The sequence below is a fragment of the Rhinolophus ferrumequinum genome, chromosome 14 (genome assembly GCF_004115265.2).
Source record: "Rhinolophus ferrumequinum isolate MPI-CBG mRhiFer1 chromosome 14, mRhiFer1_v1.p, whole genome shotgun sequence".
NCBI classification, from domain to species: Eukaryota; Metazoa; Chordata; class Mammalia; order Chiroptera; family Rhinolophidae; genus Rhinolophus; species Rhinolophus ferrumequinum.
Genome location: NC_046297.1, coordinates 38,862,563 through 38,888,883, shown reverse-complemented (window position 1 = coordinate 38,888,883; position 26,321 = coordinate 38,862,563). Strand labels below are relative to the sequence as shown.

The following is a 26,321-nucleotide window of genomic DNA, read 5'->3' as shown; positions in this document are numbered from 1 at the left end:
ATAAGGTAGTTCTATTTTTAATTTTTTGAGGAACCTCCATACTATTTTCCATTGTGGCTGCACCAATTTGCAATACCACCAACAGTGCAGGAAGGTTCGCTCTTCTCCACATCCTCACCAACACTTACTGTTTATTGACATGTTGATGACAGCCATTCTGACAGGTGTGAGGTGACATCTCATTGTGGTTTTAATTTGCATTTCTCTGATGATTAGTGACATTGAGCATCTTTTCGTATATCTACTGACCATCTGTATGTCCCTTTTGGAGAAATGTCTATTCAGGTCCTCTGCCCATTTTTTAATTGAATTGTTTGGGGTTTTTTTTGTTGTTGAGTTGCATGAGTTATGTATAAATTTTGGAGATTAACCCCTTGTCATATGTATCATTAGTAAAAATCTTCTCCCATTTAATAGGTTATCTTTTCTTTTTCTTGATGGTTTCCTTTGCTGTAAAAAGGTTTTTAGTTTGATGTAGTCCCATTTTTAAATTTTTTCTTTGGTTTCCCTTGCCCGAGGAGATATATCAGAAAAAAACATTGCTAAGATCAATGTCAGAGAGTTTACTGCCTATGTTTTCTTCTAGGAATTTTACGGTTATGTTGAGGTATGTTCCCTCTATTCCTACTTTGTTGAGAATTTTTATCATATATGGGTGCTGGATTTTGTCAAATGCTTTTTCTGCATCTATTGATATGATCATATGCTATTTGTTGTTCATTTTCTTTATATGGTGTCTCACATTAATTGATTTGCGAATATTGAACCAACCCCAAATCCCAGGAATAAATCTCACTTGATCATGGTGTATGATCAATGTATTGCTGAATTCAGTTTGCCAATATCTCTTTCAGCATTTTTCTATCTGTGTTTATCAGGGATATCAACCTATAATATTCTTTTTTTGTAATATCTTTGGCTTTGGAATCAGGGAAATTGTAAAATGAGGTTGGGAGTCTTCCATCCTCTTCAATTTTTTGGAATATTTTGAGAAAGATAGGTGTTCATTCTTCTTTGATTTTTTGGAATAATTCACCTGTGAAGCCATCTGGTCCAGGACTTTTGTTTGTTGAGAGTTTTTTTCATTATTGATTGAATTTCGTTAGTAGTATTTGGTCTGTCCAGATTTTCTTTTTCTTCTTAATTCAGTCTTGGAAAATTGTGTTTCTAGGAATTTATCCATTTCTTTCAGACTGTCCAATTTGTTGGCATATAATTGTTCATATTATTTTCTTATAATCCATTGTATTTCTGTGGTGTCAGTTGTCACTTCTCCTCTTTCATTTCTGATTTTATTTATTGGCGTTCTCTCTCTCTTTTTCTTGATGAATCTGGTTAAAGGTTTATCAATGTTTTTTATCTTCTCAAAGAACCAGCTCTTGATTTCACTGATCTTTTGTATTTTTTAAACTCTATTTCATTTATTTCTGCTCTGATTTTTATTATTTCCTTTGCTCTACTCATTTTGGAATTCGTTTGCTGTTCTTTTTCTAGTTCCTTTAGGTGTACAGTTAGATTGTTGATTTGGGATAGTTCTTGCTTTTTGAGGTAGGCCTGCATTGCTATGAATTTCTTTCTCAGTAGTGCTTTCGCTATGTCCCACAGATCTGGGGTCATGATGTTTTCATTCAAAAGGTATCTTTTGACTTCTCCTTTGATCTTATTGTTAACCCATTCACCATTTAGTAGCATGCTATTTAGCTTCCATGTATTTATATGTTTTTCAGGTTTTTTTCTTATAATTGTTTTCTAGTTTCTTACCACTATGGTCAGAGATGTTTGATATGATTTCAGTCTTCTTAAATTTACTGAGACTTGTTTTGTGGCCTCACATGTGGTCTATCACGGAAAATGTTCCATGTGGGCTTGACAGGAATGTATATTCTGCTGCTTTGGAGTGAAATGCTCTAAAAATATCAATTACATCCATTTGGTTTAATGTGTCATTTTAAAGCCTCTGTTTCTTCGTTAATTTTCTGTCTAGAAGATTTATCCATTGATGTCAAAGAGGTGTTAAAGTTCCCTACTATGGTTGTATTACTGTCAATCTCTCCCTTTATGCTTGTTAATATTTGCTTTATGTATGTAGGTGCTGCTATGTTGGGTACATAAATAGGTTACAATGATTATACCCTCTTGTTGCATTGGTCCCTTTGGCATTATGATGTCCTTTTTCTCTTATTATAGCCTTTGTCTAAAAGTCTATTTTGTCTGATACATGTATTGCTACCCCAGCTTTTTTTTTCATTTCCATTCACATGAAATATCTTTTTACATCCCTTTACTTTCAGTCTATGTATGTCTTTCAATCTGAATTGGATCTCTTGTAGACAGCATATGTATGGGTCTTGTTTTCTTTTCCATTCTGTTACCCTGTGTCTTTGATTGGAGCATTTAATACATTTACACTTAAAGTGATTATTGATAGGTACATAATTATTGCCATTTCATTATTCACATTTTCCCCTCAGCTTCTTAAGGCAGGTGCTTTAACATTTCTTATAATACTGGTTTGGTGGTGATGAACTCCTTTAGCTTTTTCTTGTCTGAGAAGCTCTTTATCTCCCTTTCAATTTTAAATGATAGCCTTGCTGGGTAGAGTAGTATTGGTGGTGGGTCCTTGCTTTTCATCACATTGAATATTTTGTGCCAATCCCTGCTGGCCTACAAAGTTTCTGTTGAGAAATCAGCTGACAGTATTATGGGAGCTCTCTTGTAGGTAACTAACTGCCTTTCTCTTGCTGTTTTTAAGATTCTCTCTTTGTCTTTAAGATTTGGCATTTTAATTTTGATGTGTCTTGGTGTGGTCCTGTTTGGGTTTATCTTTTTTGGGACTCTCTGAGCTTTCTGTGCTTGTATGTCTATTTTCTTCAACGCATTAGGGAAGTTGTCAGTCAGTATTTCTTCAAATAGGTTTTCATCCCTTGTTCTCTCTCTTCTACTTCTGGAACACTTACGATGTAAATGTTGTTATATTTGATGTTGTCCCAGAGGTTCCTTAACTATCCTCATTTTTAAAAATTATTTTTCCTTTTTGCTATTTCAATTGGGTATTTTCTGCTACGTTGCCTTCCAAATCAATGATTGGTTCCTCTGCTTCATCTAATCTGCTTTTGATTCCTTCTAGTATATTCTTCATTTCAGTTATTGTATTCTTCATTTCTGACTTTTTTTATGTTTCCATGTCTTTTTTATGCTTATTGTCTCTTTGTTGAAGTTCTCACTAAGTTACTTAAGCATCCTTATAACCATTGTTTTGAACTCTGTATCTGATAGATTTCTTGCCTCCATTTCATTTAGTTCTTTTTCTGGAGTTTTTTCCTGTTCCTTCATTTGGAACATGCGTCTTTGTTTCCTCATTTTGGCTGCCTCTGTGTTTGTTTCTATGTATTAGGTGGATGTGCTACATCTCCCAGTTTTTGCAGCATAGCCTTATGTAGTAGGTGTCCTATGGAGCCTAGTGGCATAGTCTCCCTGGTTACCTTACCTGGATGCTCCAGGGATGTCCCTTGTGTGGGCTATATATGCCCTACTGTTGTAGATGAGCCTTGATTGCTGTTGGCACATCAGTGGGTGAGATTAACCCTTAGGCTTACTGGTTGTGAGGATTGCCTATGACCACAGCATATGAGCTGCTGTGCGGGGACGAATACATGGAGCAGTGGTTTTCCCCAGCAGGCTCTGGTGCCAGCTGAGACCACCCTTTGCATGCTCTGCTTGTGGGGTAATCAGGTGGTGCTTTGTTATGGCCTGAAGCCAGCCACTGGGTGTGTTGGTTTTGGAACATCTTGGAAGGAGCTACTGTATAGGCTGAGGTCAACCACTGCCTGTGACCAGCCCAGGGCTACCTGGTAGGAGCTACAGAGCGATGTGAGTTTAGTCACTGCCTGTGGTGGACCTGGAGCCATGTGGGAGGAACCACACTGCAATCCAAAGCCAGTTGCCACGTATACCGTGTCTGGGGCAGCTCAGCAAAACTCCCAGGGCACCCAGAGGCTTGCTGCTGCCTGCTGGCTGCCCATAAGACTCAGCCACTGAAAGAGCTTCGGACGGCACCTGAGTTGGATGAGGTGGGTTCTCAGGGCATCACCAAGCTGGGGTGAGTGATGCTCACCAGGTTAATGCAGATTCAGATTTACTCAGTAGAAGGCTCCTGGCACTGAGGCTAGCTTCCCTTGTCTGGGGCCCAAGAAAGTCTGAAGCATGGGCTAACACCAGCTGCCCACCAAACTCTGGAAAAGCCTCCACTGATGCATGAGTTGGGATGACCAGAGTCTCAGGGAGTCATCAGGGTAGGACGATTGGTGTTCGCCAGGTTAGTGCAGATTCAGATTTGGCACCACTGCTGAGCCCAGTGACATTCAAAATGCTCAGAGCACACTGAAGCCAGTCACCAACGGCGTGGGGCCTATAGACCCCTGAGAGCTGTCCAAGTAAATCTGCAGTAAGGGCTAACTCCAGTTGCCTGCCTGCCACTGAAAAACTCCAGCAATGAATGATTTTGGTTTGGTGGAGTCCCAGGGAGTCAGCAGGGTGGAGCCAGGGTGGATTTCACCAGGCCAATAAAGATTCAGATTTGTCTGTGTTGGGGAGGGCTCAACAAAGGAAAGATGGTGTCTTCTCATAGGTTACACAGGAGGAGAGCTCAACCCAGGCACAATGGTTAATGTCCTTGTAGGCCTTGCCCTGAAGCCACTCAACTCAGTCTCTCCCTATATGTCTCTGTCTCCTCCCAAGCCACTGTCCTTCTGCCAGAGCCCAGGGAGGGTGCCTGGGAGTGAGAGTCAGTGTACGGGCCCTTTAAGAGGAATGCCTGAGTTTCCCACAGCCTTCTATCTCACCCAGACTGACAGAATCCCCCCGATTTTTCACAGCCAGATGTCATGGGGGCTCCTCTTTCTGGCATTGGTATTTCAGGCTGGAAGCCTGTTGTGGGGCTTCGACCCCTTGCTCTTCAGGAGGGACCTCTGCAGCTGAAATATACCTCCTGATTCTTGACCACCAAACAAGGGTGTGGGACTAGCCCATTGCACCTCCACACCTCCTCCCAGTCTCCACGTGGCTTCTTCTTTATATTCTTAGTTATGGGACTTCTGTTCAGCTAGTCTTCAGATGTTTCTCCAGGTTGACTTTTCTATAATTTAGTTGTAATTTTAATGTGGTCATGGGAGGAGGTGAGCACAGCATTTACCTACTCTAACATCTTGACTTATATGTCTGTATTATTTTGTTTGCCTTCCTTCCTTCTTTTCTTTTTTCCTTCCTTCTTTTACTAAGTATGTATCTGAAGCAAATATAGCTAAGAGTAAATATCTGTTCAATTTAGGTAGTGAATATATACATGCTTTCTCTGTGTTTTTCTGTGTTTTTTTTTTTTTTGGTGTGTGTGTATGTGGTTTTCTAGTACGTTTAAAACAGTTTTAATTAAAATATAACAAGGCAAGAAAAATTGAGATAAGTTAGGGATTGCTTGAAAATCTAGAATAAAAGATGTCAAGTTTTCCCTAGGACAGTTACTGATTGGCTAGAGGGAAACAGTCCACAGAGATGCATAACTCTCATTCAAGACAATAGGACTAAACTAGCACCAGGGAAGACCTTGGTCCGCTCAAACCTGTCACCCTACCAAATGCAATCTGGTACCTCTTCTCAGTGCTACCTAATGAGCTCCTACTATTTGGAGCAATTTTGCTCACAGAACTCTTTTTGGAGTTAGGAGAAATGGGGTGTGTGGGGTCAGGGTGGAGAGGAAAGAAGTTGGCCCAAAGTTTAAGATACCCAGACCACTGTCTTGTGACTCAACTATGCCAAGCTATGGGATAGTTGTAGATGCCTAAGGTAGAGACTCCAGGAGAAGAAAGGGAGAACATAAAGAAGTAATCTAAGCTTGTGACAGCCTCATATGCACCCTTCCTGCTATGTCTACTGCTTCTCTGAAGGCCAATCTTCACCCAGCTTAGGATAATCACAGGAGCTGTATAGAGCACAGAAGAGTTCGCTTTCCAGGTTGGTAAATAAATCAGAAGGAAAAGAAAGAGTGGGGACATAATAAAAACAAACATGGGTGTGTGGAAACAGTATGGAAATTTCTCCAGGGCTAACATAAAACTAAAGGACTAAAATTTCATTTTCACCAAAGCTTCTTTAGATAAGCAGAAGACATACTTGTCCTTTCAGGCACAACAGAAAAGTTAAAGAGAAGTAAAAAGAATGGAAGCTGGAAATGAAACCATTTTATTTATTTTGTGTTTGAATCTAGCATGGCTTTAATGCAAAAAGGTCAGAACATCTCTGCTGAACTTCATCTATTTATTTATTTATTCTTTTATTTCTGCTGAACTTTAGTGAGTAGCCTTGATCCATGGAATACTCCATAATTGAAACCAGTTACCTCCTATCCAATAATATGATCTTTACTTCAATAAATCGTTTATGGATAAGAAGGAAAGAGTAGCCAGAGGCCTGTGTGTGTGTCTGATGAAAGGTCAGTGTGGCCTTTGGTGTGTATACAGCCACTGACAGAAGAGTGAGAGAAGAACACTCTTGGGTTTCATCTTGTCCCTCTGCCTGCATGTTTAGCACCTGCTTGGGAACCACCTGCCAAGGGGCTGATACAAAAGAAAGTTGTAAGACTTAGCACATTGATGCCCATCTTTGCTCTTGAATATGTAGGACAAACAACTCTCTCCTCCTGGCAGTGTTGACAGACCCAAGTCCAAGGAGATATAAATCTGTCTGACATTTCAATTTCCCAGCAGAATTATTTTCGTATCTTGGAGTTCAGCCGGTTATAACTATCTCCATTCCTACCCTTTTGCCAGGCAGGCAAATGCCACTTCTATTGGTGCTCTTCTGAAGAGAACTGGCATTGTCCTCTGCATTTTACAGACCAGAAAAATTATTACTGGGAGAATCAGGAGGGCAGTGAAGGTTTTCCATCTAGCCACTAGGAAATAAGTGAGTGCAATTTATGTCTCCAGTAAAACAGGTGGTTTAAAACAAAAAATCTCCAAACAATCTCTCTGGCATTCTCAATGCCAGAGATAGAACTTTTTGGTAATAGTATTTGTGAGGGGTTGACTTATACTTTAGAAACAGATAGCAAAAGAATCCAACTTCTAAACAATTCTATGGACTTCATTCTCGAGGGGAGCTGGCAAGTGAGATAAATTCTCTATTTCAAACAATCTCTGCACACATGAATAAGATTAACATTTCAATATCTCCAAAAAATTGCTCTAGAAAAAAAGAAATGTAACAGTTCTCAATTCCTCATCCAGTGAAGATCTAAAGAGTTCCAGTTGCTAGCCATCTGCTAGGCTAAAAGAAACACGTGTCCCTCTTTGCTCTGTGACTTTCTCTTTAGTATTTGATTCCTTGATGTTGGGCTCATGTGAAACTGAGGAATCTTAAGGCGAGAAGATGGCACCATACTTTCCATGTTCACTTCTGTTGTCATAGAAACCCTCATAGTTTCTGAATATGTCTCAGGAAACCTATATCTCCCTCTTGATCTCCTAACAGTGAAGTTCAGAAAGGAGAAGCTTCTTCCCTGTTGGTTTTTGACTGCTACAGCTGGGGGTATTTCTTGATATGCCTCCTGACCTGAACGCAGTTCCCCTTGAGTTCTCAGCACACAAAAAAGGTTACTTTCAAAGCATAACAGTTTGTAAAGAAACTGTGTCTCTGAAACACATATCTACTGAATTTTCTACCTACATTTTTCAGTGGATGCTTCTAGTTGGAAGCAAGCACAAGTAACTATATCTGAGTATAACTTATTTGTGTGGTTACATACACACTCCTGAAAATAAGAAAGTATAGTGAAAGGACATTGTCAACCCAAACTCTACGGTGTAAGGAGAGATATAGGAAAAATTAAGCATGCTTCAGAAGGGCAGTCAGAATTAGTCAGAAGCCATGATTTGAACTATGCTAAAGGAAACTGTAGAAATATCCAATTGGATATCTGAAATTAAGTCAAAGAGGAGTTACAAGAGAGGGGACAGCATTCCAACTCTCCAGGATTGGAACTGAGAAACTTGTATTTGGGGAAGCATACAAGAAAGCATAGAAAGATGAGCGTTTTTTGTTTAATTTCATAAAGTAAGTCAAATTCATGAGCATAACTTCTTTACAATATAGCATGGCTAAATACACAGTCAAGCTGAGCAAAATATCTGGGATTGTAAACTATTATTCATTTAAATCAGAATGATCTTCCATCATTCAAAAGCCTGTACAAACTCTTAATATAAATGCTTGCTAACAGTTCATTAGGAAGTCATGTGCAAAAATGAGGTTTTAGGACAGAGCATCTTCTCAGTGGAAATAAATAATGATAAAAGTACAAGTTTTAAATACTTTACAATTTCTTAAAAGTGACCTGGGTAGAGGCGTTCGGGTTTTGCTGTTTTCAGACTCAGCAGAAATCCTTCAGGCCCTGGCCTTCTCATATTAAAATCAGACCCGAATTCAAGCAAATTGTTTCTTCTGATTTGCCTCCCTCAGATTTGGAGTATAATTTCCCTTTGTCGGGCTCTGAGCTTCGGAAGCTCATCTTGCACACAGCTTTTAGTCCATGAACAAAGTGAAAAGACCTCTGCTGTTCATCGGGAGAGTCGGTGATGTGGAGAATCTGGCGGCTCTTCAGAGCGCAGCCTGGGTGGGTACAGTCTAAACATTAGGCTGTTTGCTTTCTGTTCTGGAACTGTTGAGCACAAAGGTAAACTGCTTAATCGTGTTTTCCTGTTCAGAATACCATGGGAAGCAGAATTTGATTAAAAGGCCTGTAGCCGGCAAGAAGACAAACATCTGATAAACGTGCATCCCAACAAATCACAAGGCTGCCTATCTGCTGCTCAACACAAGGTCGGTATCTCTCTACCTCAAATCTCTCGCAATCTTCTCTTGTACTAATTTTTGGCTTATTCTTAATTCAAAGTAGACAGACACCAGATAGCTCATAAGAAAGGAACAGTAACCCCTTAATATTGACTTTCCTTACATTTGATTTATGCTATCATGTCAATGTTAACTCCATTTAATTTAATTGCTTTGGTTTACATACTCCTGAAAAACACAAAGGAGGAAGGTTGTTAGTGCATAAATGCCCCAGGGTTTGAAATGGAAGGAGCACTTTCCCCTCTCTCTCTGTCCTATGATATTAGAAAATGTTTCCTGTGGGTAAGAGATGGGCATAGTCAGCCCATAAAATGAAGTGAGTAATTGGTTAGTTGTAAAACACCATGATGAACTTGAGCTGTGCAGGACTTGCTGGCCTGGCCCTACATATTTTCAGTGATCATGCCAGCTTTAAGGCTGATGCAACTGGGAGAAAGCACAATCGCTTCTCAGCATAATGTATACCACGGGCTAACACATGGAAGGGTGGAAGAATAAACCAGAATTAATCACCAAAGTGCAAATTTCGCTGCACTGATAAACAGATTAAAACTAGGAATTCTGATCTTCTCAGGGCTGGGTTTATTGAAAGGAAAGTAGGATGTGGGGTATAAGCAGGCAAGAGAGGACGGGGGAAACATCTTAGCTAGCTTGGTTTCTGGAGTATAAAATGACTGATGAGTTTCACAGTTGGAGTACATTCTAGTTCGCAGGAAAGAGTCCCTAGAACCCCTTACTTTCCCTCTGACATGACAGTATAGAGTATTCGGCACTTGGCAGTACCAGTTCCTTTATAAGATGCTCATCTCCTTGTGTCCTGGGGCCAGGGCCACCTCATCACGCTACTCAGGGGTCACCATTCTTAGTGAATTTGTGAAGTCTATGAATGCAAACCCTCGGGAGCCAACAACCGAATGGAGCTCCTGACGCTCTGCAGTTGGTTCTGCAGCCCTGCTTTCCCTCTCCTTGAAGAAGCCTTGGAAAGCTAAATAAGGCCCAGGTGACCCAGATCTGCCCTTACTTTGCTTTGTTTCCCAGCAAAACCTTCAATTTTAAGGAACTGACATGATCAAGCATGGCTGGACCAAGATCCTCCTGGAAGCTGCTTGTGGAGTGGGGAACAACAGGAGGGGAAGCAACTTTTTTACCTTCCCCTCCCCAAAATTATCAGGAAGTCAAACAAGTTACCTTCATCATTCACTCTGACTTCCCCAGGGCCTTACAGATTCAGAAGTCTGAGAAGTAACTCAGGACATTGTGCTTTTCCCTCAAGGCAGTATATACATGGAGTCACATGAAAAATGTCATATTTAAAGTTTCAAGGAAAGATTCCACAACTTTATTCAGAAAATTGTTCCCCAAATTTTATAGTCATGACTCTGCTACATAAATTTCTCATGTTGTAGCTTAAGCCCATTTGTTTGGTCTTTTACTGTTCCAGCCTAGGTAACCTTTTATGTAAAAAATGTGGCAGATTTAAAAAAATACAAAAAAAACAAGATAATTTATTTTTATAGAGATGAGGACTGACTTTCAAACCCTCTTAGGAACCTGTACTTTTATTCCCAATGAGGTGGTCCAGTGCTCAATACATAGTAGGCATTCCTTAATTTTTTTTTTTGAATGAACAAATGGATCATTAAAACATTAAAAAAAACTCTTGGGAGGTCTTTCCCCCCCTAAAGTGGTAGAAGTAGGAAGAATTGGTTGAAGTTACAAAGAGACATCTTGGATCTAAACTATTCAGAAGTTCCCAAAGCTGGACTAGCCTGCACTGGGGAATGAGTTCCACGTCACTGGGGACATTCAAGGAGGACAACCAGAATATTTGAAGAGGTATCTGGGAACTGGAAGGGTGATTGGGCTACTCAATCTTCAGAGTACCTGACTAGAGTACAAGGCCAATTACAACTATCTTTAAGAGGTGAAATCAAGTTTTTCTGGGTCTTTGGAGAAGGGAGCAATCCCAACCAGGTAGGGTTGTGGTTCTCAACCTTGGCCGCATGTTGTAACATCTGAGCTTTTACAAATGCAGAAGCCTGAATTCCATCCCCAGAGGCTCCAATTTAAATGATCTGGGGTGCAGCCTGGGCAAAAATATTTTTAACAGCTCCTCAACTGTAGCCAAATATCAGAAGCACTGAATTGGAAGAAATTGGGGAAACTTCATTAAAGAAGGAGAAATTATGCCTGAGCCTGAAAGACTGGACAAGATTTGAACAGAGAGAAAGAGAGAAATTCTTGTCATAGCCTGGTATGTTTGATAAATACATATTATAGAACATCCATAAATGAACCGCAAAATAAAATTAATTTACTGATTTTTGTTACAGTTTAGGGACATTTGTTCTTAGATATACATCCCAATTTATTCCATGCATTCAATAAATATTTCTCATATATTTGTGACTCATAGACACTTTTGTCCTTGGTCTAGCGATGTGTAGAGTAGAAGGGGTTACACAAAAGGGTGGGTGGCTGATTTTTAAAAAAGAAAAAGTTCAATTCAATTATAAGGGTTAGTAAAAATCTTTTCAAAGGACCCAAAGTAGATGACATTCAAATTTTGACACTTGAAAGTATTAATAGCTACAGAAGTTTCTTTATTTTTAATCAATTTAATAGTGTAAATTAAGTCCACCAAATCAAGCACTCAATAATCAGTCACTGTATCCACTCTGGTTGTATACCCATTTGCTCTTGTCTGAAAGATGGGCTAAATCAAATATTTTTCTCCCAACTTTCCATGTATATAATGTCTGCTTACTAACACATTATAATTAGGGAGTGAATGGGTGATAAAGCAAACTGCATTAGCCATTAGAAGAGTTATGCTACATGGAAGTAATCATTCTTTGTAAAAAAATGCACAAGAGTTGCAAAATATTCTTTTCAAATGATAGATAATAAATCAAATGAGCATGATTAATGTTAGTACAGGGAAATTTGCAGTGGTGCTTTTGGTTGCAATATTTTTCTTGTCTGCATAAATCTGCCGAAAAGGGATTGTAGAGAAAATGGAAGCTATATATATTCAGGAACTAAGTCTAATTCTAAACATAGTGCTGTTTCCACACATGAAATAGAGTAAATGCCCACTCGGGTAAACTTTACTGGAAAATGGAAAACTCATGCATTTCCATTTAAGGCAGTTGGGATGGCCACAGAAGTTGAAGCACAAGCTGTGGGTACCCCACCCTCACAGCCTCTGGGCCCACCCCTGAGTTTACCTGCAGCCTTGGTGAAAGAATCCTATTTGTGCCCCTGTCCTCCGCTTTCTTGCCTGAGGGCTTTCTTTAGCACTAAAAGCCTGCTAGGAGGGAATCTGGAAAATTCCAGGAATTTAATGCTCCCAGGGTAACTTTCAAACAATGAGGACAAGAATCAATGGATAAACATCTCAGCTTTACTGTCCTTCAGTGGGACAGTTCTGAAGCATATTCTACAAAGTTTCTCAAAAAGTCCTCAACAGGACTGAGCCCAATTGCCCGTAGCAATTACCCACATCTTAATGCATCCTTTATTGTGTTTTTTTCCCCTTCCTTCTCCCTCTTTACTTCACTTTGGCTTCCTGAAATCACCTATCAAATAAGCTGCCTGCAACTAGCTCTTTATTATAAGGTCTACTTTATTTTGAAGAATCAAACTAAGAACAGAGCATCTAATCTTTCATTATCTTTCTAGTTTGGCCAGGGAAATAACGATGCTTTGAGAATATGCCTTGCATACACATAGCAGTTGCTCAATAAATGATGGATGGATCAATGGATAGATGGATGAGTGGATGGACAGATAAACAAGAGTGTGTTACTGGGGACAATAGATAAAATAATAAGATTAATACTGGAGACATGGGAAATAATAATACTTGAGGAAAAGCAAGAAACAGGAGTTGAAGGAGACTGAATTGTTCCCATTGGTCAGATTCTAGGATCTAATTGAGTGATTATGATGGAAGAGCCATGCCCATATAGGAATGAAAAGGAGGTATTTTATGGGGAACAAGCAGTTCAAAAGGTACTCTCTTTGAATGCTCATACTATGTGTTTAACTGTATAGCCACTGATGATTCAAGTTCATATATTATACTGTTTACTGTAATACTTCTTTGCATCAAAATCTTAACAATTTCAGTTCAATGTATTACTTTTTAATCTCCAGGTTAGAATTCTGATTTCCAGAGAGATGATATAAAAAATATCAAGCAAGGATAGTATAGAAGCCAAGGGAAGAAAGAATATCAGAATGTCAACCTGGTTAAGTGTGCCCCATGCCACTAATACGCCTCATGTGATCTTGACTGAGAAGTCCTTAACCCAGCCACTGAGTCCAGGCTAAGATGGCCTCAGCATCCAGTGGCAAAGGCTCGTGGAGATAACGCTCAAACAGTTGGCAGCCTACTACCTTCTACTTACTTCAGGCACAAGGAAAGAGGAACTCTTCTGTTAGAGGCTCATTCTCAGACATATAGAAATGGACTGAGGAGAGTGGTATATGTCAAGGAATGGTCTTAACTGCATAATCCTGTCACTAACTCAGTTTTGAAGGTCAGCTAATCTTAGAGGATACACCACCCAATCAAGCACCAGAGAACTGTTCTGACCCTGCCTTGAACATGGCCCTCTGCACACCGTCGTGGTCTAATCAAACCCAACCATGAATGCCCTCATCAGAAAAAAACTCGACTTTCAAGCATATTATGATCTGTGTTAAGTATTCACTTAAGAAGAGTTTCTGTATTGGAGATAGAGATAACTATAAGGAATTTGATTAAAATTGTTACAAATAAGTAGCATCGTTCAACTCCAACAGAAAAGGATCAAATATTTAAAACCTTTAGGGTTCAGAGAGACATTGATTTGAAAGTTATATTTTTGTTTCTTTTTAAAAAAAACAAAACTCTGTTACATACGTCATGAAGAACAGGAAGACAATGAATTAGCCCAGCCTCATGTTTTGACCACCAGTTACTCAAAGAGTTTCCAATCCCATTTGGCAGCTCAGGCTGAGTAAATGGAATTCACAGCAGTCTATCCTCTTCCAAAAGGAAAAAGAGGAACAAATTAGTGGGTTAATCCTTGCTGTCTGATGAACTCCCACCGTCCGAATCACATGCTGTTGAACAAACAGGTTTAAAGACTCTGTTTGCAAAAAGTATTTTGGTTATCATACAAACTTTCCCCGCCCAAACCCTCTATTTATGTCATCTTGTAGAACAGACAGTTGGGAAACTATTAGGGTTTGAGCCTGGTTAGGAAGAACAAGTTGTCATAGTTACTGTTTATAAATACTGGCACTAGACCAATTCCAATGTTGATCATACTTAGGAAACATCTTTCTGGTTAGATGGCCAGAGAATCAGAGTTACATACTCTGAGCTGTCACACAAGAATAACAAAGGTTTAAAGGTTTCTGAAATTCAAAAATCTAATTTTATTTAAAAAGATGATTTAAATAATTTTTGGTAAAAAAAAAAAGATATATATGTATATAATACACATAAACACCTTTAAAGTGTAGTCCAAAATTTTAGGGAAGAAATCCCAAATCAAATTTGTTACTTAAATGTCCCCTCCCTGCCTATATACTTTCTTCCCCCAAACACTTCCTTGTATTAACAGATATAACTTTAATTATGACTATAACAATAAACTAAGGTTATATAGGACTAGTAATATTAGACTGCTTAACATTATTTTGAGGTAAGATTTTTCAAATTTATATAGAAATATTTCTGGGAATGGAAGAGAACATTAGAAGTTTAATTTGGGGGTCAGGGAAGGTACATTTTCAATATAGCAAAGAAGCTACAGTATAATCTCATGGAAAGGAGAGGCCTCTCTCTCACAAGAGCCAACAGTTTCTGTTCAGCCTCATCTCTCCATGCTGAACACGTTAATTCTAAACTCAAAAACTGATATCCAAACTCAGGAGTCATAACAGGTGCTCAGTACATATTTGTGGAATGAATGAACAACTAAATGTTGATCTAACCACATGGACTGGCTTAAAAGCAGAAAAAAAACAATAGGTATATCAATATTCCATTCTTCACTTTCAGTGGAACAAAGACAGAAATTGGGAGGCATTAGATTCTGGAAGCTGAATAATAAATAAAAATACTCTCATTTCAGATTTGGCAAGTTTGCTGTTTTCTTCATCCCAGTATTAGGCAGAAATCCAGTCACCAGTGGTAACCTGTCAAAATTATCTTACAATAAATCAAGTGCAGAAACTACACTAGGAAAAAATAGTTTCATATTCCACATTCATGGTAATGAGGAGAGATAAGTAGAAGACACATTGGTAAAGTGAACAGAAAAAGAGGTTTAAATCCAATAGCCTGGCGTCAAATTCCACCTGCCTCCTGAGCAGCTATGTGTTTGTATAGACTCTGAGAGCTTAGTTGCTTCATCTGTAAAATGGAGTTAATACTTACTTTCCAGGGCTGGGTGAGATGCAAATTATGTGTGTGATAAGTGCTTCATAGGCTACAATAAAACAATACCAGAAATTCCAGAGTGAATTTTGCTCCTCAATGCCAACTCTATTAGTTTGCTCAGACTGCCGTCAAAAACAAAAATAGCACAGACTAGGTAGCTTAAATAATAGAAATGCATTATCTCATAATTCTGGAGGCTGCAAGATTAAGATCAAGATACCAACAGGTTTGGTTTCTCCTGAGGCCAATCTTCTTGGCTTGAAGATGGTCCATCACCTCCTGTCTGTCTCCTCACATGGTTGTTCCCATGTGCACGTTCACCCCTGGTATTTCTCTATGTGCCCAAATTTCTTCTTCTTACAAGGACATTAGTCATATTAGATTAGGGCTCACCCTAAGGGTCTCATTTTAACTTAATCACATCTTTAATGGCCTTATCTCCAAATCCAGTCACCTTCTGAGGTACTGGGAGTTAGGGCTTCACTGTATCCTTTTGAGAGGAACAGAATTCAGCCAATAACACCAACTAAATGTAAATTTTAATATAAAAATGTGGTGAGAGAATGAGATATTGAAACAATGCTGAAGGCTGATCTGCTGACTAATTAGCAGAATGCCAGAGCTAAATTATAGCATTTGGAGAGAACGATACATTATAATTGTTAAGAAAACAAGTCCATTACCAAATACATTTATTTACACCAATGGCCTCACAACATTAACAGCTAAATGGAGTAGCTAATGGACTTTAGATCATAAGAAATGATTCCTATAGCTGCTCTTTTCCTTGGCAGCCAGAACACAATTCTTCAATTTAATAGGATTCAGTGAAGAAAGTATCACTGCTTCCTTAGATTGCTAAATTTTCTATGCCCAATTCCCAACCCCCACCCTGAATTGTTTTTCATTAAACTTTTTCAAGTTATTTTAGATAACTGTCAAATACTTGCTTGGCATTATGTTAACTGTCATGATAGATAATAATAAATGCAGGTAATATTAATTGAAAGCTTACCACATGCCAGGTATTATGCTAAGTGTTACATATACATTACCTTGTTTTATCCTCATACAACCCAATAATGTATATATTGTTCTTATCCCAACTTTAATGTAGAGATGCTGAGGCTCAGGTGACTTACCCATTTGGTCAATAACCCTGAATCACATTAAGTGAAGGTGCAAAACAGATATAGGTATTCTTACTGCCTTGGCAGAGTAAAGCAAGAGGAACCTATGTGCATGAAGTCAGTATACCTAAGACAAACAAGCTAGCTGCATTGCTGCAGAGAACCTAAGGAAAGTACAGGGATTAGAGTTACCAGGCTCCTCTGAAGCAAGGGTGAGACATAGGGTTGAAAGCAGAAAGTTTGCTTGAAACTCTGTTTGCTTGAAACTACAGAGTGTGCCAAAGAAATGTATAAACATTTTAAGAAACAAAAACTGTATTAAAATTGTAATACTCAATATAAGCCGAGAACAAAAGATGAATACAAGTCACGTTTGACTTCTCCAATTACAAGAGGTGGTCAAAGTGGTTCCCGTCAGCGTCCAGACATTTCTGATTACGGCAAACTACTGCTTGAGCAATGTTGACCAAAGTGTCCACTTGTATACATTTGTTTGGCACCCCCTGTATTTATGAAAAGCAAACACACCCCAGGGCCCTCCTTCCTTTATGCCCACTCAAGGACTGCAGCCCACATTTTCCCAGGAAATAAGAAGATAGTTTCATAGAAGGTGACTCAGAAAGACTTGGGACTCAGTGACCTGGGCACCGTGGAAGGTGAGTTAAGCACCAGTCTGAGAACAGGGAGATTAGGTGAAAGCCTGCATATAAAACAATGACACCCTGTCTCCTTTTCCATCCAGTTCCCAGAGATCAACAGCCTTATTCCTGGCTCTGTATACTTATCCTCAATGAAGTACCCCAGAAAAGAGAGGATCCTAGGTGAGAAGGAGAGGTAAGAGAATTGAAAATTATCTAATAAGTGTGATCATGTGGGAAAAAATGTTGTAGGATGAGAGACAGCAACAGGTACAAAGAATAAAGTAGTTATTCATTCCAGGATTTTAAAAAATTAACAAGAAAATAAATAATGTAAACACTGAATACTGATTTAATTTAAAAACGGTGAAATAACTATGTTGGAAAGAAATGAGTCAAGAGAAAGAGGTGAAATAAAGCTAAATCCTTATCTACAATAATAGGAAATCAATGGATAATGTTTAGAATTGATGTCTCAAGAGATAGTTATAAAGTACATTATTCAGATACCTAGATATAAATAGCTCACAGTTAAAAGTGTTGTTCTTGGGAAACAGGGCAGGATGGAATGAGAGTAAGAGGAGGGCACTTCTATTTTTTAATATAAGTCTTTCAGCACTATTTGACACCTTTAGCTCTGTTTTTATCCCATGGATATATATTAAACGTAATTTTTAAAAGATAATGGGATGAAGCAATCCCACTGCAGAAGGTAGGGGAATAAAGTGCTCATCTAAGTACCTGTGGAAATGAGAGGAACCGTGAAGCTAAAGGTAAAATTAACTGTACTGTAAGCACCGTGCTCTAGTGGATAAAAAGTTTTTGTCCCACAGGAATATGAGTTAGCAATGCTGCAACAGCAATACATGTATACTGGAACTGAACACTTAAGTAAATGGATGGTGGGTTGCAGAAGGCAGGTTTCTCATTGTCACGGTGAGAAGTTACAGACTAGCAAGAGGACAAGGCTAGAATGTGATGAAGGATCAGAGCTGGAGACATCTGTATGAATTCATGTTTACCTTAATATAGATACATATGGTTACATATAGCAAAATTTACAGATATGTGCATACAAATGGGTTAGTATACAAACATATATCTCATTGCTGTCAGCGGGGAGGACCTAGAAGCAATGACACCCAGTAGTAACAAGCATACTTAGTGCCAGATCTTGGTTTTTAATGCCATTCTCCAGTAAAAAGAACTAGGTCTCCGTGGAAAAATGCTGATACTAGAATTGGAACAGGAAATATGCAAGATAAGCCTAGAACACCTTGCAATGCTGGAAAGGAAGTTAGTGCTCACACACACACACACACACACACATACACACACAGGGCAGTATATTAAAGGGACACAGGAACCAACTGAAAGAGCTCCCAATGGCCAAAGCTAGAACAATTTGAAGAACAAAATAAAGCAGTATTAGATTACAACCCAAAGTATAGAGTAAATATCCATGTATCCATATTAATATAAATAAATTATTTAATAGATAGATGGATAGATAATAGGGGAAATAGTCAAATGTCCTGTGCAGAAGAATTGCAAATAATTTATATAGGTACTTCACCCCAAAGGAGATGGAGCATAACTCCTTATTCTTTAAGCGCGGGCTGCACATAGTGACTTCCTTCCAAAGAATACAGTATGTAAAGGGAGGGAAAAAAATAACTTTAAAGTGAAGAAAACTAACAAACACTACCTGAAACAGTTTTTCATGGTCAACATCAATAATGATAAGTTGTTGGTAGGTACCCTTGAAATGATGTGATGAGAGGGGCAACTTTGCCTCTGAGTCTAAACACACAGCATCACAGTCTAAACATTATAAAAATATCAGACAAATTCCAATTGAAGGACAGTCTATAAAATACCTGATCATTACTCATTAAAACTGTAAAGGATATCAAAAACAAGGAAAGTCTAAGAAGCCATCACATCAAGAGGAGTCTAAGAGATGAGACTTCCAAATGTAGTGTGGAGAGGGCTCTGGTCAGCCATGGGGAGTGGCGGGCTGGGGATTTGCCACTGTCCTCATTGGAGTCGGCTGCTTGTGCCCAGGAAGTTCCCAGCAAATCTGTTTCAATTAAAGCATGGAATACAGAAATCAACAAAGAACTTCAGCTAGTGCTTTAGTCTCATCTGAAATCCTACAATTTTCCTAATTTCTCTGGACCTGGCCATCCTGTTGCCTCTTCCCACAGGCTGCTCTGTCATGGTGCTCTCTCAGGCGTGCCTCCCCTGCACCCCCCGCAGTGCAGAGAGATTTTAAGCATAATTTTGGACTGCTCCTTACTACTGAATGTTCAACTGGTAAAATTGAACATCTTTCATTCACTCAGAAGAAATAAATCAAGAAGGAGGACTTGAGGCTCACACGCTTCTGAGCTGCTATGGATGGCCCTGGCTCTCCGGACCACCCTCTCAAGTAGGATGTCACTGAGGTCCCTCAAATGGAGCCTCCTGATGCTGTCCATCTTGAGTCTCCTCCTGATGTGGCACCTCAGCCTGTGGCACGACGATGTGATAGAACATGTAAACTGGATGTACTTCTATGAGTATGAGCCAATTCACAGACGATTTCGCTTCACACTTTGAGAGAATTCAAACTGTTCTCATCAAAACCTATTTCTTGTCATCCTGGTGATCTCACACCCCAGATATGGAAGGCAGACAGGCCCTTAGAGTTATTTGGGGTGGAAAAAAGTCTTGGTGGAGATATGAGGTTCTTACACATTTATTATTAGGCCAACAAGTTGAAAGGGAAGACAAAGTGTTGGCATTGTCTTTAGAAGATGAATACCTCCTATATAGTGACATAATATAATATGACAAGATTTTTTAGACATATAATAACCTGACCTTGAAAACAATTATGGCATTCAGGTGGGTAACTCCCCACACCAAGTACATCATGAAGACAGACACTGATGTTTTCATCAATACTGGCACTTTAATGAAGTATCTTTTTTTTTTTTTATAATTGCGGTTTTTACAATTATTTTTAACCTTGTATTTATTAATTAATTAATTTAATTAATTATTTAAAAAATATTTTATTGGGGAAGGGGAACAGGACTTTATTGGGAAACAGTGATTTCCATGACTTTTTCCAAGTCAAGTTGTTGTCCTTTCAATCTTAGTTGTGGAGGGCACAGCTCAGCTCCAGGTCCAGTTGCCGTTGTTAGTTGCAAGGGGCGCAGCCCACCATCCCTTAGGGGAGTCGAACTGGCAACCTTGTGGTTGAGAGGACGCGCTCCAACCAACTGAGCCATCCAGGAGCTCAGCAGCAGCTCAGCTCTAGGTGCCATGTTCAATCTTAGCTGCAGGGGGCGCAAGCCATCATCCCTTGTGGGAGTCGAGGAATCCAACCGGCAACCTTGTGGTTGAGAGCCCACTGGCCCATGTGGGACTCGAATGGGCAGTCTTTGGCGTTAGGAGCACGGAGCTCCAACCACCTGAGCCACAGGGCCGGCCCTTAATGAAGTATCTTTTAAATTTAAACCACTCAGAGAAGTTTTTCACAGGTTATCCTCTAATTGATAATTATTTTTATAGAGGATTTTACCAAAAACCCCATATTTCATACTAAGAGTATCTGTTCAAGGTGTTTCCTCTCTACTGCAGTGGATTGGATTATATATGATGTGTGATCAAACAACATGGTGATTACTTAAATAAAAAAAATATTATTACAGTAAAAGACACATTGCCATGAATCCCTCTCAAAATACTCCCCCTCGCTTTGAACACACTTATCCTGGTGTTTCCCCCACCTTCTCAAGCAGTTCTGAAAGTCTTCCTTTGTGAGTATCTTTTTTTTTTTTTTTTTTCTTTGTGAGTACCTTTAGTTGGGCTGTCATGGCTGCCTCCATGTCCTCAAACATTTTGACTTTGGGGAAGAGCCAGAAGTCACAGGGTGCCAGATCTGGTGACTAAGGTGGATGAGGATACATCATAATATTTTTATTTGACAGAAATTGCTGTATAACAGAATGGGCACTAGAAGCCATGTGTGACATGGAGCGTTGTCATGATGGAGGATGATTTCCAGCACACTTTAAAACACACTTTCTCTCAACAATAGTTCACACTTGACTGACTCCACCGAACAAGTTGAAATGTGTCACACACTGTTACTAAGGTTCAACGTGCAGCTTCCCGTATTGAAGATCCCTGCCTTTTCTGTTGGATGGCACTGGACAGCAGCATTCATCATATTTTCTGATCATGTTGGAAAGGCTCTGTGTCATACATGGCTTCTGGTACAGCAATTTCTGTCAAATAAAAACATTATGGTGTGTCCCACCTTCTTCACAGGATCTGGCACCGTGCGACTTCTGGCTTTTCCCCAAAGTCAAAATGATTCAGGACATGGAGGCAGCCACCATAGCACAACTAAAGACACTCACATAAGAGGACTTCCAGAACTGCTTCAGAAAGTGGCAATAACGGTGGGATAAGCGTGTTCGAAATGAGGGGGAGTATTGTGAAGGGAATTAATAGCAATGCGTCTTTTATTGTAATAAATTTCTTTTATTTAAATAGTCACCATATTTTTTTATCACACCTCATAATGTCCAGAGACTTGGTGCCAAAATCTTATGAAATGATGAGCCACGTAAAACCCATCAGATTTGAAGATATTTATGTTGGGGTGTGTTTGAATTTATTAAAAGTAGGCATTCATATTCCAGAAGACACAATACTTTTCTTTTTATAAAGGATCCATTTGGATGTCTGTCAACTCAGACATGTGATTGCAGCCATGGCTTTTCTTCCAAGGAAATTAGCACATTTTGGCAGTTTATGCTAAGAAACACCACATACCATTATTGACATTCTACTAAAAACCTAGAGGACAGGATACTTTGTAGAAAGTACTGGAGTTGGTACTGTAAAATCTCATGAAGAACTCGTGGGAAGGTCACGGTACTGGCTTACCCTGAACTGAAACTCACAAAGAACCTATAGACTGGCGACTGCAGGGTTGTAATTTACTTGTGAAATATTCTGACAGAAATCAAATCAGGCCCTTTAAAGATGATATTCAGAGGAATTAAACATTTTATAAAGTAATCTGAGGGTTTTGTTAATAATAGGAAAAAACAATTTGAACATGTCATTCTTTAGACTAGAACTTCTTAAAAGGGTTTATTGAATTATAAGCTCATTAGTCCATAACAACAAAGCAGTGTGGCGCTATCTCTATTTATTGAACAGTCTAGTCAGGTAAGGGTTTTGTGTATCTCTTACATGGATTAACAATTTAAAAAAATATATGGTTCTGTGCAAACAAACAAACAAAAAACCTAAACTAGAGTTATACTAAAAAAAATTTCACCTGATTTCATCTGTTTTTGGTCATTCAGAGGGTACTTCAAGATGTTGCAGTATTTCAGAGTTATCAATTATTATTTAATATTGCTTAGAACTCTCCGGGTGTTTGAATGTGATGGTTGTTTCAATATTGTATAAACAGAATAGTGAATCACCCTTTATATTGAACTTTTTTCCGGTTACTTCACTGATGAGTTTATTATTGATAGCTCCATTAATGCAAAGTCAATGGTCATTACTGCATATCAGTAATCTCTGACTTTGATAAATATTTTGTCATGGTAATATAGAGAAGAATTAAAGAAAGGTCTGAATTATTGTCTTGATTTTAAAAATATACTCTCCTATGTTCATAGATGTCACTTCATCATCTCATTTTCCACCTGGGAATTAGAAATAATATAGAATGCCAGGAGTATATTTCCTTTTAGAAAGGACTCTAAAGGCAAAGAAGAAAAGAGAGAGAGAGAGTCTGATGGCCAGAATATAATGAAAAAAGTGTAATATTCCAGTTACCTGAGTTGGAAAGAGAAGAAGAACGATTGGAGTTACATTATTAATCTGCTCCATGTATTTTCTCATTAACAATCAGTTTGAGAATAAAGAGAAAAAAAAAAACAAAAAATAATAAAATAAATGTAGTGTGGATTCCTGGATCAGATCTTAGAACAGAAAAGGGGTATTAGGGAAAAACTGAAGAAATCTAAATAATGCATAGATCAATACTGACTGATAAACTGTGACAAATGTACCACACTAATGTAAAATGCTAATAATAGGGAAACTGGGTGTAGGCTATATGGGAAGTGCACACTATTTTCATAATAATTCTGAAAATTTTAAACTGTTCTGAAATTTTAAACAGCTTACTTTAAAAAAAGATAATGGTCATAAATTTCCATAATTTCTGCTCCAATTCTCCATTTTAAACTCACAAGTTTCTAAAACTCTTGGGAGAAATGAAATGGTGTACGGGAGAATATTCTTTGGTTTATTTCACATCCATGATCCCTTTGAATTCTAGGACTTTCTGAGCTGTAGGCAACAACCTTCACTATGCTTTCAACATGCTGTGTACCATCATGACATATAAATGGACACTAGAAGATTGAGTCTGTATTAGGATATTTTATCAGCAAACAACAACCAATTTTCGCCAGCTGGGACAAAATAAAGGGCTTTATTGGAAATATATGGGGCAGCTCATGGAATCTAGTGAGCTGCTGCATGTCTTTCCAAGAAAGAGCTACCCAATGAGGCTTCATAAAGGATGGGAAGCATGCAGCTTAAAGGCAGGCAAGAGGATTTCCTGCCTTCTCTTTAAAGAACTCCCTTGAGAGCAATCAGCTCTATCACTTTTCCATTCTTGAGGGACTCTGTTCAAAGCTCAAACTCTCAGCACAGAGATAGAAAGCCTGGGCGTCCTCATTTGAATCATGTGACCACCTCCAGGCAGAATAGAGCAGAATATCTTAATTGTACACTACTTAGCCTGCAACAAAATGGGAGAGTAAGTTCACCCTAGTAACCAAGGTGTTATTTGCAGAAGAGGAAGCAGATGCTGGACAAGCTAAAACATCAGCTGTCAACATAGCTGTCCCCTTAAGGAACTTACAGTCAATCCAAAGGGAAGGTTGAGACAAGCAAGATATTTGGACCCAAGCATCCAGAAATAGAGGACTGAGGTGGCAAGTTATAAACCAGAGAAGTGTAAACCTCAAGAACGAATCTTCAAGACCTGTCCTCAATAGTATGAGCTCCGCAATGGAGGACAATTGAGTTCCTCTGGAAGAGGAGCAGTCAATGAGAAATAAGTATGGAGAAACTCAAATGACATAATGCATCAATGAAGAGAGTAGTCCATTTGGTCTTCGTGGATGGTGTGTTTTTTTCTTATTTCTTCTTTTGCAAATCTTATTTTTAGAGTACAATTTTTGTTTAGAATATGCACAAATCCATGAACAGAAAACAAAACAAATGCGTTCAGTTGTAGGCACGCTTCCAGTGATTCGCTATAGTTCCTCTGGTGCCCGGCATTGCTGCTGCAGACTTCTAGGTATACATCAGGCGTGCTCCTAGAAGAGGGGGGTATAGACACTTCAGGGAGACTGTCTCCACAGGACAGACACTGAGAAAGAGCCTTCTTAAGGCCCCAACTCTTTAGAAACAAGTAGGCCCTTGCAGTGGCAGGATGGAAAGAGCTTTTGCAGGCATCAGTTGTCACTGAGAACGTGAGTGCTAAGGACCACTCAGTAGTTCCCTGGCTCTCTAGTGCCTCTCCTCCTCTTTCATGTCAAGTGAGGCAGGTAAAGCAGGTAACACCAGAAACCACCATCCTGTGTCACAATCCATCTTTTCTTATAACTTAGAAGATTTCCTTCTGATTATTCCATCAGTGATTTCAATGCCAAAGAACCAACTGCAGTAAGTATTTTTTCTCATTTTTGATGGCACAATGGGCCATAACTGGCAGAAATGCATGCCACAAGTCAGTCTCTAACCTACGATTTAGGTTTATATCAACAAATTCCTTCAAACTGCCAAGTGTTAGTCTATCCGAGCAATCGCCTTATTCCTGGCATATTAGCATGCCACTTCCTGTTCTATATACTGGGGACCATGTGTGGCTAGTTGGAGTCAGCAACCCCAGTTTGAAATTAGCCGGTGGAACGGTGGAATTTTGACAAAAAATTCCTCACTATAACTTTAAGATAAATCATCCCAAAATGACAAATCAGGACCAGGGCTATATTCTCCTCATCGAAAACTAAGAAGTTTAATAGAAAGGAAAATACCAAAGCTTCAGGGAAAATTACTATTAAGAATACTGTATTTCAGATTTCTGAGCACAAATCAATTGTATTTCCTAAATCTGTTCAAAGGATAGCTATGAAAACCTCACAGTGTTAATATCTATTAAGTTCCTACCACCAATACTTGCTAAAAGTGCCACGGAGGATTCCCAGAGCTCTGCACAGGGCCTGGTTCTTGTCCTTTCACAATCTTGCTAACATTGCTATAAATGCCTCTGTGACGGAGGCATTCAAGGAATGAATCAAAACTATTTTTTTCTCATATCTAGGTTGTTGTAACTATCGCTGCCTTTGTATATCTGTAAAGTCCTTGGGATGATGTCTCCTTTCAAAAAACGAATCAAAACAAAAAACAAAAACTTCAAGCCCAAAGAGAGGTGAAGTTTCCTTATGACATAAAGGTACTCAATAAATGTTCACAAAATTAATTTATAAATGAAAGTATAAGTAGTGCTAATATAATTTGTCTATTGAAAAACAACTAAATTTGTTTTGGCTATGTATCCCAACTTACTACCACAATCCTCCTACACACACGTGGCACAATAATGTAGAAAAGCTTGAACACGATGAAGTGGACAGGAATTATTCTCTGTAAAAGTCATTTATCACCACTTGTAAACCTAACATGTGATTAGGAAACATAATTTTGCAATTTCTTTTCAGTTGTGTTTCAGGGAATCATGTGGGTATATAAACAGCAAAGTAATAGTTGAGAAGTAAATGACCATAATATTGTTTCTTTTTTTTATAAAACTTTCATCAATCAGCAAGACTTTGGACTGATAACAATAATTTATAAATAGCTAGACGACCGAAACAACTTCCCTAAATCGCCTCTTTGAAATTTCAGCTGGTGAGGAATTCTCCTGTGAGATGAGAAATAGAACATTTACAAAATACAAACAATTTACTCCCCATCCCGAAATCACAACTTGGAGTCTTGCCTAGAAAGGGAATTGGAAAGTATCATCCCATAAAGCTTGAAAGCTTCTAATGGATGGGGTTCCAAAACACTGAACTGAGTGAGGAGAGTCTAATCTATTAA

The 26,321-nt window shown here is 38.8% G+C and overlaps 1 protein-coding gene and 1 pseudogene across 1 annotated transcript in view; one reads left to right on the top strand and one right to left on the bottom strand.

The window, feature by feature from the left end:
- The window catches only part of CPQ (carboxypeptidase Q), a 598,544-nt gene that overhangs the window by 229,699 nt on the left and 342,524 nt on the right, over positions 1 to 26,321 (bottom strand). The gene's annotated exons all lie outside the window — the stretch shown is intronic.
- LOC117034142 (UDP-GalNAc:beta-1,3-N-acetylgalactosaminyltransferase 1-like) lies at positions 19,488 to 21,959 on the top strand (annotated as a pseudogene).